This window comes from Canis lupus, chromosome 14 (assembly GCF_003254725.2).
Source record: "Canis lupus dingo isolate Sandy chromosome 14, ASM325472v2, whole genome shotgun sequence".
Lineage (NCBI taxonomy): Eukaryota > Metazoa > Chordata > Mammalia > Carnivora > Canidae > Canis > Canis lupus.
In genome coordinates, this window is record NC_064256.1 from 418,581 (window position 1) to 433,230 (window position 14,650).

The 14,650-nt window shown below is 41.3% G+C and overlaps 1 protein-coding gene across 2 annotated transcripts in view; it reads right to left on the reverse strand.

Annotated features, from left to right (window-relative positions):
* Positions 1-14,650, reverse strand: part of OBSCN (obscurin, cytoskeletal calmodulin and titin-interacting RhoGEF) — a 132,925-nt gene that overhangs the window by 102,542 nt on the left and 15,733 nt on the right. The window lies entirely within an intron of this gene.

Consider the following 14,650-nt stretch of genomic DNA (forward strand, 5'->3'; position numbering starts at 1 on the left):
TTTCCAGCTAGCTTTTGTGAGTGGTAAATTCTCTTCATTAGCTTGCTGAAAGCATCTTTATTTCACTCGAACTTTTGAATGATGGTTTAGCTGGATACAGAATTCTAGTTGACTGTTCTCTTCCCCCAGAACATTAAAGATGATCTTCGTTGCCGTTGACAAGGATAACTGTCCTCCCATTGATCTTTGTTTTTCTGTGGTTCACTAGGATGCATATAGCTGGAAATTTATTTTTCCTACATTTCCCATGATCACTTGGGAGTCCTGAAGCTTAGCATTCACATCTTCAACTGCTGCTAAAAGTTCTCTGCATGATGGCCTTCAGACTTTTAACTTCTCATTCTCTCCAGTCTCTCCTAAAAGTCCTTTTGGACATACACCTGGCCAACTGCTTCTCTTCTCTACATCTGTCCTTTTTTTGTTTGTTTGTTTCTGTGTTCCACTCTGTGTAACTTCTCCTAAATCTATCTTCCAATTCAGTGATTTTTCTGTCTAATGTGTTATTTATTACTTCACTAAGTTGTTCATTCTGAATGCTGTGTTTCCCATTCAAGAAGCTTCACTTGCTGCTTCTTTGAATCTGCCTGTTCTTATTATTATTTTACTTTTTTCTTGCTTTTTCAAGACTCCCATAATACTCATCTTCAGTGTGCTGCTTCATCATCTGAGGTCCCTGGGGGGTCTAATCCCAATTTTTTCTGTGACTTCCAACTCTCTTCTATATAGGATTGTTCCTCCGGTGCTTAGATACATTTTATTGTGAGTGCATCTGATGTGGTGTCCTTTGCCATGTGGCTCTGGTGGTGGGGTAACCCTCCTGGTACTCTTACCATTGCCAGGCACTCCAGGAGTACCACTGGCCCGGAGCCCCATTTGTAGGTTAACTTCTCAGTCTGGGGTCCCTAGTATTATAAATTGAAATCTCAATCCCAAGTGAGAAATACTTTCCTATTTCTTAGAGGGAACTTTTCCCACCTGAGCCAAGGAAGATGTACAAGTCTCCTGTGACCTCCCTGGGCTGCAGGAGATTGCTCTTCTGGTCCACTTTTTCTTTAATGATGTAGTTCTAGAAGGTTTCCATCTCTTTATGCTGATCTCCGCTCCACTTCCTATTTCTTCTCATGCCTATTTGCAAGCTGGTAAGTCAGACCCAGGTCCCTGGGACCCAAACTCCCCGCAGCAACTGTGCACCAACTCATCACCCACTGCTTTAGTTTCTTTAGTGCCTCCTCCTCTCTAGCACCTCGAAATGTCCCTTTTTTTTTCTCCTTGCCAGTCCATTAAATTGACCTGACTTTGTTACATTCTGCCTACCATTTTGAGATGTCCATAGTGGGAGAGTTTTCAAACTATAGAAGTCCACAGTACTGCTGGAACCTGAAATCCAGAGGGGGTGCTTTTAACTCTACCTTTCCAATTTCAACTACTAGAGACTCTGCTTTGAGAACACCTCTCTATTTTCCCAATAGAAGTAATGAAACTCTTAATTTTGGACCTGCACATCAAAGCATAGGTATTCTCAGGGAGAATTCTTTATGTTATATCACCAAGAATGGGCAATATCCTTGAGTTACAAGATATTTAATTGAATTTTTAATATTTTTGAAATGCACATAGCCAAAGTATAGACAGTTTTATTTTTATGCCTCAACCTGTATTTTTCATGGAGAAAAACATAAAGCATCCGGCTGACTTTCACCTGGGGCAGGGAGCTGGATGGAGTGATGATCCAACAATCTGTGCAGTGGCTAATAGGGGCTGTGATCAGCCTCCATGCCACTGGGTTCTCCCTCCAACCTTCCGGGCCTATATGGTCCCAGCTCCCTCAGGATCCCAGGGCTAGGCCCCATCATCACCCACTCCTTCCACAGTACTTCTTCCCCCAGTCCCTCCCACCACCAAAATGCCAACAAATCCTGAATCTCTATTCCCAGACCAGCATCAATTGAGTACCATGGCCCAGACAGCCAACCACCCCCCAGAAATCCCAGGCTAGTTTGTTACCTGCTCCTCCCAGTGAATCTGCTCCTATCCACGTGCCACATCTCAGATGGTGGCCCCTCAGTCTATCAGTGCTCAGTGTTCACCTAAGCTTGTAAGACTCACCTATGTCTACTGTTTCTCAGCCCACACCCACCTGAGCACCACTTCATACATTCATACACCCTCTCTGTCCCTTCAACCACCACCTCTGTTTGACCCAGACACCTCCAGAGGCAAAATCTCTGCAGTAAGATGTCTCCAGTGGCCAAACAGATTAAGTGGAGTCCACATGCTTCTTGTGGATGTGATGTTCACATGAGCTCCTGCCATATCTGCCCTTCCAGCCAATAACAGCCTTATTTCTGGAATCATGGCTTCTCTATAATTTCTCCACCCCTTTAGGCTACCACCAGAATTCAGCAAATGGATGAGTCCTCACAAGCACTACCATGTGAAAGCAGAGAACACCTCAACCACACAGCCAACCATCATCCTCAGCAATGGCCAGCTGGATACACACCTTTCAGACTGTATGGTGAGGCACCTGCCACTCATTCTGTGGCCCCAGATTCACCTGCATCCTCAAGATAAGATCACACCAAGTCTCTGTTATTTCTGATGTTCACTTCACAGGAATCCTCACAGATTTACCTTGAAGGAAATTGTGTCTCTTTGATATGCATGTCATAAAATCATTCCTCATCACACTGTGCGTGGGTATGTCTGTGTATATATGGGGGGTATGTATGTATGTATGGGTGTATGTCCATGTATATATTTATGTATTTCTATGCATGTGTTTAAATGTGTATGTGTGTATGTATATCTATGCATGTGTTATGAGAATATATGTTTAAATGTACATGCATGTATGTTTCTGTGTATGCATGTTTGTGTGTGTGTTGAAAGGTGTACTGGGGTGTATATATGTCCATGCATGTGTATACGTGTGTTGTGAACATGTATATGTGTCTGTGCATGTGTGTGTGCACACATGAATGTATTTAAATTGCACACATGTATGTGTGTGCATGTTTGTGTGTGCTTGAGATGGCGTGCCACTGGCTGTGCTCAGGAAGAAGTATGTGCACTCTCCATAGTCACTCTGACCGCACAGCTGAGCCCACACCATGAGGCCCCCAGATACACAGTGGTTTACCTTCAAAATTGACCTGATTGAGTTACAAATATCACCACAAGGATGCCTAGGATTTGTCCCACACTAGAAACACCAAAGTTTGGGTCCATCTACATAATTACAAAAAATTAGAATACATATTTTTACAAAAACACCTGTGATTAGTCCCAGTTTGGGGCACAGATACTCCACCCTATCTCAGTCACCAAATATAGCCACAGGGCCATGGAGCTGGTTTGAAGGTTCTCAAAGTAAGCAGCAGCAGGCAGATTGGGGAGGAAAAAAACAGAATTCAAAATCCACCAAACAAAAGTGAGTCTACCTTTTCCCCCTTGTCTACACACACGGCAGCTCAACATCCAGAAGTAGTTCCCCGCTCTCCCCCACAGCATAGGGAAGAGAACCCCAAATGCTCAGAGAGAATGGAAGACATCTCATTTTTTCTCCATATTCTCACACCCTAGCCCATGAAGATTAGAGACCCCTAGAACACTGGGGGAGGGTGAAGAACATTGTTCTCCAACCAAAGGAGGACCCACAGATCTTTCTTTTTTCCATCCTCCTACTGATGTATGTCGGACCATGAGAGAAGCAAGTACCAGAACAACATGCTTAGAGCTCCACCTTTCCAACTAAAGAACTAAAAAAGATGACAGAGGATCTAGAACATGACGTTGTCCAGGAACACCAGGGCTCACCCTTGAGCCACATGTGAGTGGATCTGACCCCAACCAGCAGACCAAAGACTTTGAGCTCTAAAGGGGGGTATGGTCTCTGTCCAGAACTACACTAACTACTAGGTAAACACATTCAGGACAAACCCAAATGGTACTTCAGAGCCTCTGGAAACAAAATAACCCATGGGAGGCTGGCAGGAACCCATAGCTTGAACTCAACAAAGCTTATTTCCAGCTTAAAAAAAAATCAACGCTAGATGTAAAGAAGACCCAGGGTTTCAAAATATAGTAATCAGTATATCCACAATGCCATCCAAAACAGTGCCCTAAAAAAACAGGAAACTCGCAGTTCACATGCTTGGGAGAAGACTATTAACAAATACCAATGTCAGAATGACAAAGGTGCTGGAAATATCTGACAGAGACTTTAAAGCAGCTATTACAAAAATGTTCCTAGAAGTGAAAGCAAATACCCTTGGAAGGATTGGAAACACAGAAACTCTCAACAAAGAAGGACAAGATATAAAGAACCAATGTACCTTTTACAAGTGGAAAATAAAATAACGGGAATAATTCACTGAACAGGCTCAGTAGCAGAATCAGTAGACAGAAGAGCTACTGAACTTGAAGATAAGTCAATGAAAATTAAGCAATCTAAGTAAGAGAAGGAAAAGGAATTTTAGATAGAGCTTCAGGGAATCTATGGAATGAAACTGAAAGGACTAAAATTCATGTCATTGATCCTTTAAATAGAGAAGAGTATATTTCAAAAAATATTTTCAAGAAACAATGATTGAAGCCTTTTCAAATTTGGTGAAAAACATCAACCAGATTAAAAGAGCCCAGCAAACCGCAGACACAATAAACTTAAAGAAATCCACACCCAGACACACCATTTCAGAGTTACTTAAAACTAAACAACAAAGACTCTTGAAAGCAGGAAGAGAATACAAACACATGATTTTCAGGGAGACAATTTGAATGACTGAATATCTCATCGAAAAATAGTCACCATCAAAAGAAAGAACCAGAATTCTGTATCCAGCAAAAATATCCTTCAGGAAGTAGACTGAAAGTCAGTAACAGAAATATGAGAGTAAAATCTCTAAATAGTTGGGAATCAAAAAGAACACTTCTAAAAATACAGAAATCAAATTAGTCTGAAGGTAAATTAGGAAATATTTTAAACTGAACAATGAAAATAAAAACATATCAAAATGTGTAGGATAAACTTAATACTTAGGGAGAAACTTACACCATTAAATATTTATAATAGACTCCTGATGTACCCACAGCTGATACACTGTCTATAAACCTGGTCACAGTCTCCCCTCTCTGAACCAGACACACGTGAATTTGTACCAGATCCTGCAGACTCTCCCTGACAACACCCCACCCCCTCCCTCCTCTTCTCCCCTCTGCTCCCCTGTCCCTCAGGCTTTGGTCTCTCAAAAAAAAAAATTATAATAGAAAAGAAAAAATTTCAATCAGTAATCCATTTTTTCCACCTTAATAATTTAAAAGCAAAATAAGGGGATCCCTGGGTGGCTCAGCAGTTTGGCGCCTGCCTTTGGCCCAGGGAGCGGTCCTGGAGTCCCGGGATTGAGTCCTGCATTGGGCTCCCGGCAGGGAGTCTGCTTCTCCCTCCTCCTGTGTCTCTGCCTCTCTCTCTCTCATAAATAAATAAATCTTTAAAAATAAAAATAAAAAATAAAAGCAAAATAAACCCAGAGCAAGCAGAAGGAAAAGTAATAAAGATAAGAACAGAAAGCAACTAAATTGAAAAAAATAGAGAAAATCAACGAAAACTATATATGGTACTTTGAAAAGATCAATAAAATTGATAAATCTCTAGCAAGGCTAAAAAAGAAAAAAAAGAGAGATGATCTAAGCTAACAGGGATGCCTGGGTGGCTCAGCATTGAGTGTCTGCCTTCGGCTCAAGGCATGATCCCAGGATCAAGGATCAAGTCCCACATCAGGCTCCCTGTGGAAGCCTACTTCTCCCTCTGCCTGTGTCTCTGCCTCTCTCTCTCTCTCTCTCTCATGAATAAATAAATAAATCTTAAAACTATGTGTGTGTGTGTGTATATATATATATATATATATATATATATATATATATGCTAACAATATCAGGAATGGAATGAAACATCACCACAGATGCCCCTGACATTAAAAGTATAATAAAGGGGGGATCCCTGGGTGGCTCAGCAGTTTAGCGCCTGCCTTTGGCCCAGGGCGTGATCCTGGAGTCCCGGGATCAAGTCCCACATCGGGCTCCCTTCATAGAGTCTGCTTCTCCCTCTGCCTGTGTCTCTGCCTCTCTCTCTCTGCGTCTTTCAGGAATAAATAAATAAAATCTTTAAAACAAAAAAAGGTATAATAAAGGAACACTACAAGAAACTCTATGCACATAAATTAAACAAACTTGATGAGACAGAACAATTCCTCAAAAATCACAAACTACTAAAATTTGCCCAAGAGGAAATAGGTAATCTCCATAATTTAATCACTATAAATGAAATGCTTTCAAAATTTAAAACTTCGAAAGAAATAAAAATTTAGGTCAGGATGATTTCACTGGTTTCATCAGGGAAATAACTAAAAAAAGAAATTTAAAAAGGAAGAGAAGGGTAATGGAGAAAAAATGAGTGGGAAATATCAGAAAGGGAGACAGAACATGAGAGACTCCTAACTCTGGGAAACGAACAAAGGGTGGTAGAAAGGGAGGTGGGCAGGGGGTGGGGGTGACTGGGTGATGGGCACTGAGGGGGGGCACTTGAAGGGATGAGCACTGGGTGTTATGCTATCTGTTGGCAAATTGAACTCCAATAAAAAAACAAAAATTAAAATTAAATAAATAAAAAATAAAAAGGAAGAGAAATCACATCAATTCTACACAATCTCTCACAGAAAACAAATGAGAAGGGAGCCCTCTCCAAGCCATTTTGTTAAGCCAGCATTACTCTGAGGACAAAACCACACAAAATCATATATGAAAACCACAAACCAAAATTTTTCAATAATATAAATACAAATATACTCAACCAAATGGCATCCCATTGAATCAGAAACATGTAAAAAGAATAACACACCACAATCAAGTGGCCTTACTCTCAGGATTGCAAGGCTAGTTAAATATTTTAAAATCTAAAGGAGATGTCAGCAAAAATGGTAAATTAACAACTTTTCAAAAAATGTGTAAAACTCTCCACCATAAAAGCAATTAAAACCCTTGCAAAAATTATTGGAATCACCTTTTTTTCTGGCTCTGGAAATTAACCAAAGGCTTATAGCAATCTATGGAGCATATATTCCAGGAAAACAGCTGAACAGTAAGATCATCAAGATTTGTGGTGTTTTAATCTACTGAATTTTCATACCTGCCTCCCTATCCCTGGGGTAGTCTGGAAAACCAATAGTCCACAGTCACAGTGAAGAATGGCAGCCTGGAAGCCACATGAGGGGGACAGAATGGGGCAAAAGCCCCATTCCCCGAGAACTGTCATTATTTGACCTATGTGGTGATTCACTAGAAAATTCCACTCATTGAAAATATCAGTGAGGGTGACAACACATGAGAGACACCTAACTCAGGGAAATGAACAAGGGGTAGTGGAAGGGGAAGTGGGCAGGGGGTTGGGGGACTGGGTGATGGGCAATGAGGGGGGCACTTGGCGGGATGAGCACTGGGTGTTATGCTATATGTTGGCAAATTGAACTCCAATTAAAACAAATTTTTTAAAGGAAAATTCCACTCAGAAGACTGACTTCCCTCCTGCCTTCCTGCCTTCCTTTCTTCCTTCCTTCCTTCCTATCCAAGCCTGAACAGGAGCTTACTCAATGCAAATAGCCTTTTCCCCCATCAGCAGTTGTTGAAACGATCACAAGCAATTACTGAATATCATGGCTGCCCAAGGTGGTGGATATCAGTTGGGCAAACAACAGGCTAACTAAACAGCTTAAAAGGAAATGCTGCAGAATGATGTCCATAGAGAGCTATGGAAAGCTCTGGCACATTCCTAGAAGGCCATACATATACGTACACTCAGGAATCACTTGAGAAGGTCCTAAATTCACACATTGGACTAATCTTGAGGATGTGGAAGCATGACATAAGGGCAAATATGGAGCTGTAAACTGCCTGGCTAACTAGTATATGCATGTACCAACACCCATACAAAAGCCCACGGAAAAAATTGAGAGACTTACTGGTTATAGGCATCTAAAGTCATCACTGTAGCTGACCAATAAGCTAACCAATCAGAAATTTCAGTGGTTTACACTGTACAAAATGCAGACTTCACAGAGGTAGTTCAGAAAAGTGACTGTTTTTGTTGCTGTTGTTTGTGTGTTCAAACAGCAAAAGGTTGGACAATATGAACTCAAGATCCCACATTATATTACTTAATATTCCACTTATCAACAAAGAATTACATGACATGCCCATTACAGGAAACGAAGAAGTCACAGTGAGGTCCCTGAGAACGTCCAGATATTGTCTCACTAAACAAAGTCTTTATGTCAGCTGGTTTAAATATGTTCAGAGAACTAAAGGAAAACATTTCTTAACAAATAAAGAAATATATGAAAACAATGTCTCACCAAATAGAGAATACCAATAACAAGATAAATTTCTTTAAAAAAAAAAAATTTGAGAACCGCAAGAGGGGCAGTGGAGTTTCCAGTATCCCGGAGTCACTAACAGAGGAAGTGCACCCCGGGGTACAGTGCCCCACATACCACTGCCGATCTTGGTAAAGGGCTGGAACGCATGTCCAGCAGGGCCTTGGGGAGAAGTCAGTCCATCAGGCAGGGGCTCCAGATGGATGGGGCTGCACTCTGTTGATTTTGGGAGCCGGGGCCCTGGGAGCGTGATTCCAGTAGCACAGGCCCTGGATCCCAAGGCGCCGGGGGACACAGCTCAAATTCCTGCATTCCCCCAAGACATGCGAAGGTGGGGAGGACACAGGACAGCAGGACTCTCCTGCCGCCAGGTGCCCCCAAGCTGTGCAGATCAGTGCCCCACACCAGGAGCATCCAGGCCAGTGTGGACTGGGAGACTGTGATAGTTATAGTGGAAGCAGACTCCAGAGCTGGAGAGCTGGCCACCACCAGTGTTGCTGATCCTCTTGGTGTCATCCTGTGCCTGGGACAGAGCAGGGCCGCCAGGAGACAGGGGCCTCACAGGATAAACAGCTCCCACTGAGCTGTGCACCTGGCAGGGAGCAGGCATCTCCCTCAGGTGAACAACTGAGAATCAGCACAGCAGACCCTCCCCCAGAAGACTAGCTGGAAGGACGGGGGAAGAGCAAGTTCTTGGCAGAGCAGCTCTGGAAAGCTCCAGGGAAAGTGGAGGGATTTACAGGGTACAGAACCAGAAGGTACCCCTCTCTTTTTTTCTTCCTTTTTTTTCCAGTACAACTCGTTTTTAGCCACTCTGCACTGAGCAAAATGACTAGAAAGAAGAACTCACCACAAAAGAAAGAATCAGACAGTCCTCTCTCCCACAGAGTTACAAAATTTGGATTGCAATTCAATGTCAGAAAGCCAACTCAGAAGCACAATTATACAGCTACCAGTGTCTCTGGAAAAAATCATAAAGGATTCAAGAGACTTCATGACTGCAGAATTTAGATCTAATCAGGCCGAAATTAAAAATCAATTAAATGAGATGCAATCCAAACTGGAGGTCCTAACGACGAGAGTTAATGAGGTAGAAGACAGAGTGAGTGACATAGAAGACAAGTTGATGGCAAGGAAGGAAGCCAAGGAAAAAAAGAGAAAAACAAATACAAAGACCATGAGGATAGGTTAAGGTAAACAAATGACAGAAGGAAAAATCTATGTTTAATTGGGGTTCCAGAGGACGCCAAGAGGGACAGAGGGATAGAAAGCATATTTGAACAAATCATAGCTGAGAACTTCCCTAATTTGGGAAGGGAAAAAGGCATTCATATCCAGGAGATAGAGATATCCCCCCTAAAATCAATAAAAACTGTTCAACAACTCGACATATAATAGTGAAACTTGCAAATTCCAAAGATAAAGCGAAAATCCAAAAGCAGCAAGAGACAAGAGATCCCTAACCTTTATGGGGAGATATATTAGATTAAAAGCAGACCTCTGCACAGAGACCTGGGAGGCCAGAAAGGGCTGGCAAAATATATACAGGGTCCTAAAAGAGAAGAACATGCAGCCAAGAATACTTTATCCAGCAAGGCTCTCATTCAGAATAGAAGGAGAGATAAAGAGCTTCCAAGATAGGCAGAAACTGAAAGAATATGTGACCACAAACCAGCTCTGCAAGAAATATTAATGAGGATTCTGTAAAAGAAAGAGGATGCCTAAAGAAATAATCCAAAAACAGGAACTGAATAGGTATTATGATGACACTAAATTCTTATCTTTCAATACTAACTCTGCACATGAATGGGTTTAATGATCCCATCAAAAAGACGTAGTCCTTTTACAAACTGGATAAAAAAGCAAGACCCATTTATTTGCTGTCTACAAGACACTCATTTTAAACCTAAGGATACCTTACAGCCTGAAAATGAAAGGTTGGAGAACCATTTACCGTTCAAATGGTCCTCAAAAGAAAGCTGGGGTACCAGTCTTCATATCAGATAAATTAAAGTTTATCCCAAAGACTGTAGTAAGAGATGAAGAGGTACACTATATCATACTTAAAAGGTCGATCCAACAAGAGGACCTTAAATCATGAATATTTATGCCCCTAATGTGGGACCTGCCAAGTACATCAATTAATAACCATAGCAAAGACATACTTAGATAATAATACACTAATACTGGGAAATTTCAACATGGCACTTTCTGCAAATGACAGATCTTCTAAGCACAATATCTCCAAAGAAACGAGAGCTTTAAATGATACACTGGACCAGATGGATTTCACAGATATCTACAAAACTTTACATCCAAATGCAACTGAATACACATTCTGCTCAAGTGCACATGGAACTTTCTCCAGAATAGACCACATACGGGGTCACAAATCAGGTCTGAACCGATACCAAAAGATTGGGATCGTCCCCTGCATATTCTCAAACCATAATGCCTTGAAATTAGAACTAAATCACAAAAATAAGTTTGGAAGGATTTCAAACACGTGAAGGCTAAGGACCATCCTGCTAAAAGATGAAAGGGTCAACAAGGAAATTAGAGAAGAATTAAAAAGATTCATGGAAACTAATGAGAATGAAGATACAACCATTCAAAATCGTTGGGATACAGCAAAAGCAGTCCTGAGGGGGAAATACATCGCAATACAAGCAGCCATTCAAAAACTGGAAAGAACTCAAATACAGAAGCTAACCTTACACATAAAGGAGCTAGAGAAAAAGCAGCAAATAGATCCTACACCCAGTAGAAGAAGAGAGTTAATAAAGAGTCGAGCAGAACTCAATGAAATAGAGACCAGAAGAACTGTGGAACAGATCAACAAAGCCAAGAGCTGGTTCTTTGAAAGAATTAATAAGATACATAAACCATTAGCCAGCCTTATTAAAAAGAAGAGAGAGAAGACTCAAATTAATAAAATCATGAATGAGAAAGGAGAGATCACCACCAATACCAAGGAAATACAAACAATTTTAAAAACATATTATGAACAGCTATATGCCAATAAATTAGGCAATCTAGAAGAAATGGATGCATTTCTGGAACACTACAAACTACTAAAACTGGAACAGGAAGAAACAGGAAACCTGAACAGGCCAATAACCAGGGAGGAAATTGAAGCAGTCATCAAAATCCTCCCAAGACACAAGAATCTAGGGCCAGATGATTCCCAGGAGAACTCTATCAAATGTATAAAGAAGAAACCAGGGATCCCTGGGTGGCGCAGCGGTTTGGCGCCTGCCTTTGGCCCAGGGCGCGATCCTGGAGACCCAGGATCAAATCCCACATCGGGCTCCCGGCGCATGGAGCCTGCTTCTCCCTCTGCCTGTGTCTCTGCCTCTCTCTCTCTCTCTCTGTAACTATCATAAATAAATAAAAAATTAAAAAAAAAAAAGAAGAAGAAACCATACCTATTCTACTAAAGCTGTTCCTAAAGATAGAAAGAGATGGAGTCCTTCCAAATTCGTTCTATGAGGCCAGCATCACCTTAGTTGCAAAACCAGACAAAGACCCCACCAAAAAGGAGAATTACAGACCAATATCCCTGATGAACATGGATGCAAAAATTCTCAACAAGATACTAGGCAATAGGATCCAACAGCACATTAAGAAAATTATTCACCATGACCAAGTAGGATTTATCCCCGGGACACAAGGCTGGTTCAACACTCGTAAAACAATCAATGTGATTCATCATATCAGCAAGAGAAAAACCAAGAACCATATGATCCTCTCATTGGATGCAGAGAAAGCATTTGACAAAATACAGCATCCATTCCTGATCAAAACTCTTCAGAGTGTAGGGATAGAGGGAACTTTCCTCGACATCTTAAAAGCCATCTACGAAAAGCCCACAGCAAATATCATTCTCAATGGGGAAGCACTGGGAGCCTTTCCCCTAAGATCAGGAACAAGACAGGGATGTCCACTCTCACCACTGCTATTCAACATAGTACTGGAAGTCCTAGCCTCAGCAATCAGACCACAAAAAGACATAAAAGGCATTCAAATTGGCAAAGAAGAAGTCAAACTCTCCCTCTTCGCCGATGACATGATACTCTACCTAGAAAACCCAAAAGCCTCCACCCCAAGATTGCTAGAACTCATACAGCAATTTGGTAGCGTGGCAGGATACAAAATCAATGCCCAGAAATCAATGGCATTTCTATACACTAACAATGAGACTGAAGAAAGAGAAATTAAGGAGTCCATCCCATTTACAATTGCACCCAAAAGCATAAGATACCTAGGAATCAACCTCACCAAAGAGGTAAAGGATCTATACCCTAAAAAATATAGAACACTTCTGAAAGAAATTGAGGAAGACACAAAGAGATGGAAAAATATTCCATGCTCATGGATTGGCAGAATTAATATTGTGAAAATGTCAATGTTACCCAGGGCAATTTACACGTTTAATGCAATCCCTATCAAAATACCATGGACTTTCTTCAGAGAGTTAGAACAAATTATTTTCAGATTTGTGTGGAATCAGAAAAGATCCCGAATAGCCAGGGGAATTTTAAAAAAGAAAACCATAGATGGGGGCATCACAACGCCAGATTTCAGGTTGTACTACAAAGCTGTGGTCATCAAGACAGTGTGGTACTGGCACAAAAACAGACACATCGATCAATGTAACAGAATACAGAATCCAGAGTGGACCCTCAACTTTATGGTCAACTAATATTCGATAAAGGAGGAAAGACTATCCATTGGAAGAAAGACAGTCTCTTCAATACATGGTGCTGGGATAATTGGACATCCACATGCAAAAGAATGAATCTAGACCACTCTCTTGCACCATACACAAAGATGAACTCAAAATGGATGAAAGATCTAAATGTGAGACAAGATTCCATCAAAATCCTAGAGGAGAACACAGGCAACACCCTTTTTGAACTTGGCCACAGTAACTTCTTGCAAGATACATCCATGAAGGCAAGAGAAACAAAAGCAAAAATGAACTATTGGGACTTCATCAAGATAAGAAGCTTTTGCACAGCAAAGGATACAGTCAACAAAACTCAAAGACAACCTACAGAATGGGAGAAGATATTTGCAAATGACGTATCAGATAAAGGGCTAGTTTCCAAGATGTATAAAGAACTTCTTAAACTCAACACCAAAGAAACAAACAATCCAGTCATGAAATGGGCAAAAGACATGAACAGAAATCTCACAGAGGAAGACATAGACATGGCCAACATGCACATGAGAAAATGCTCTGCATCACTTGCCATCAGGGAAATACAAATCAAAACCACAATGAGATACCACCCCACACCCGTGAGAATGGGGAAAATTAACAAGGCAGGAAACCACAAATGTTGGAGAGGATGCGGAGAAAAGGGAACCCTCTTACACTGTTGGTGGGAATGTGAACCGGTGCAGCCACTCTGGAAAACTGTGTGGAGGTTCCTCAAAGAGTTAAAAATAGACCTGGCCTACGACCCAGCAATTGCACTGCTGGGGATTTACCCCAAAGATACAGATGCAGTGAAATGCCGGGACACCTTCACCCCGATGTTTCTAGCAGCAATGTCCACAATAGCCAAACTGTGGAAGGAGCCTCGGTGTCCATCGAAAAATCAATGGATAAAGATGTGGTTTATGTATACAATGGAATATTACTCAGCCATTAGAAACAACAAATACCCACCATTTGCTTCAACGTGGATGGAACTGGAGGGTATTATGCTGAGTGAAGTAAGTCAGTCGGAGAAGGACAAACGGTGTATGTTCTCATTCATTTGGGGAATATAAATAATAGTGAAAGGGAATATAAGGGAAGGGAGAAGAAATGTGTGGGAAATATCAGAAAGGGAGACAGAACATAAAGACCCCTAACTCTGGGAAACGAACTAGGGGTGGTGGAAGGGGAGGAGGTCGGGGGGTGGGGGTGAGTGGGTGACGGGCACTGAGGGGGACACTTGACGGGATGAGCACTGGGTGTTATTCTGTATGTTGGTAAATTGAACACCAATAAAAAATTATTTTATTAAAAAAAAAGAAAGAAATGACAAATACCCACCATTTGCTTCAACGTGGAGGGACCTGAAGGGTATTATGCTGAGTGAAATAAGTCACTCAGAGGAGGACAAACATTATATGGAGAAACATTATATTTCTTTTTTTTATTTCTTTTTTGGAGTTCAATTTGCCAACATATAGCATAACACCCAGTGCTCATCCCATCAAGTGCC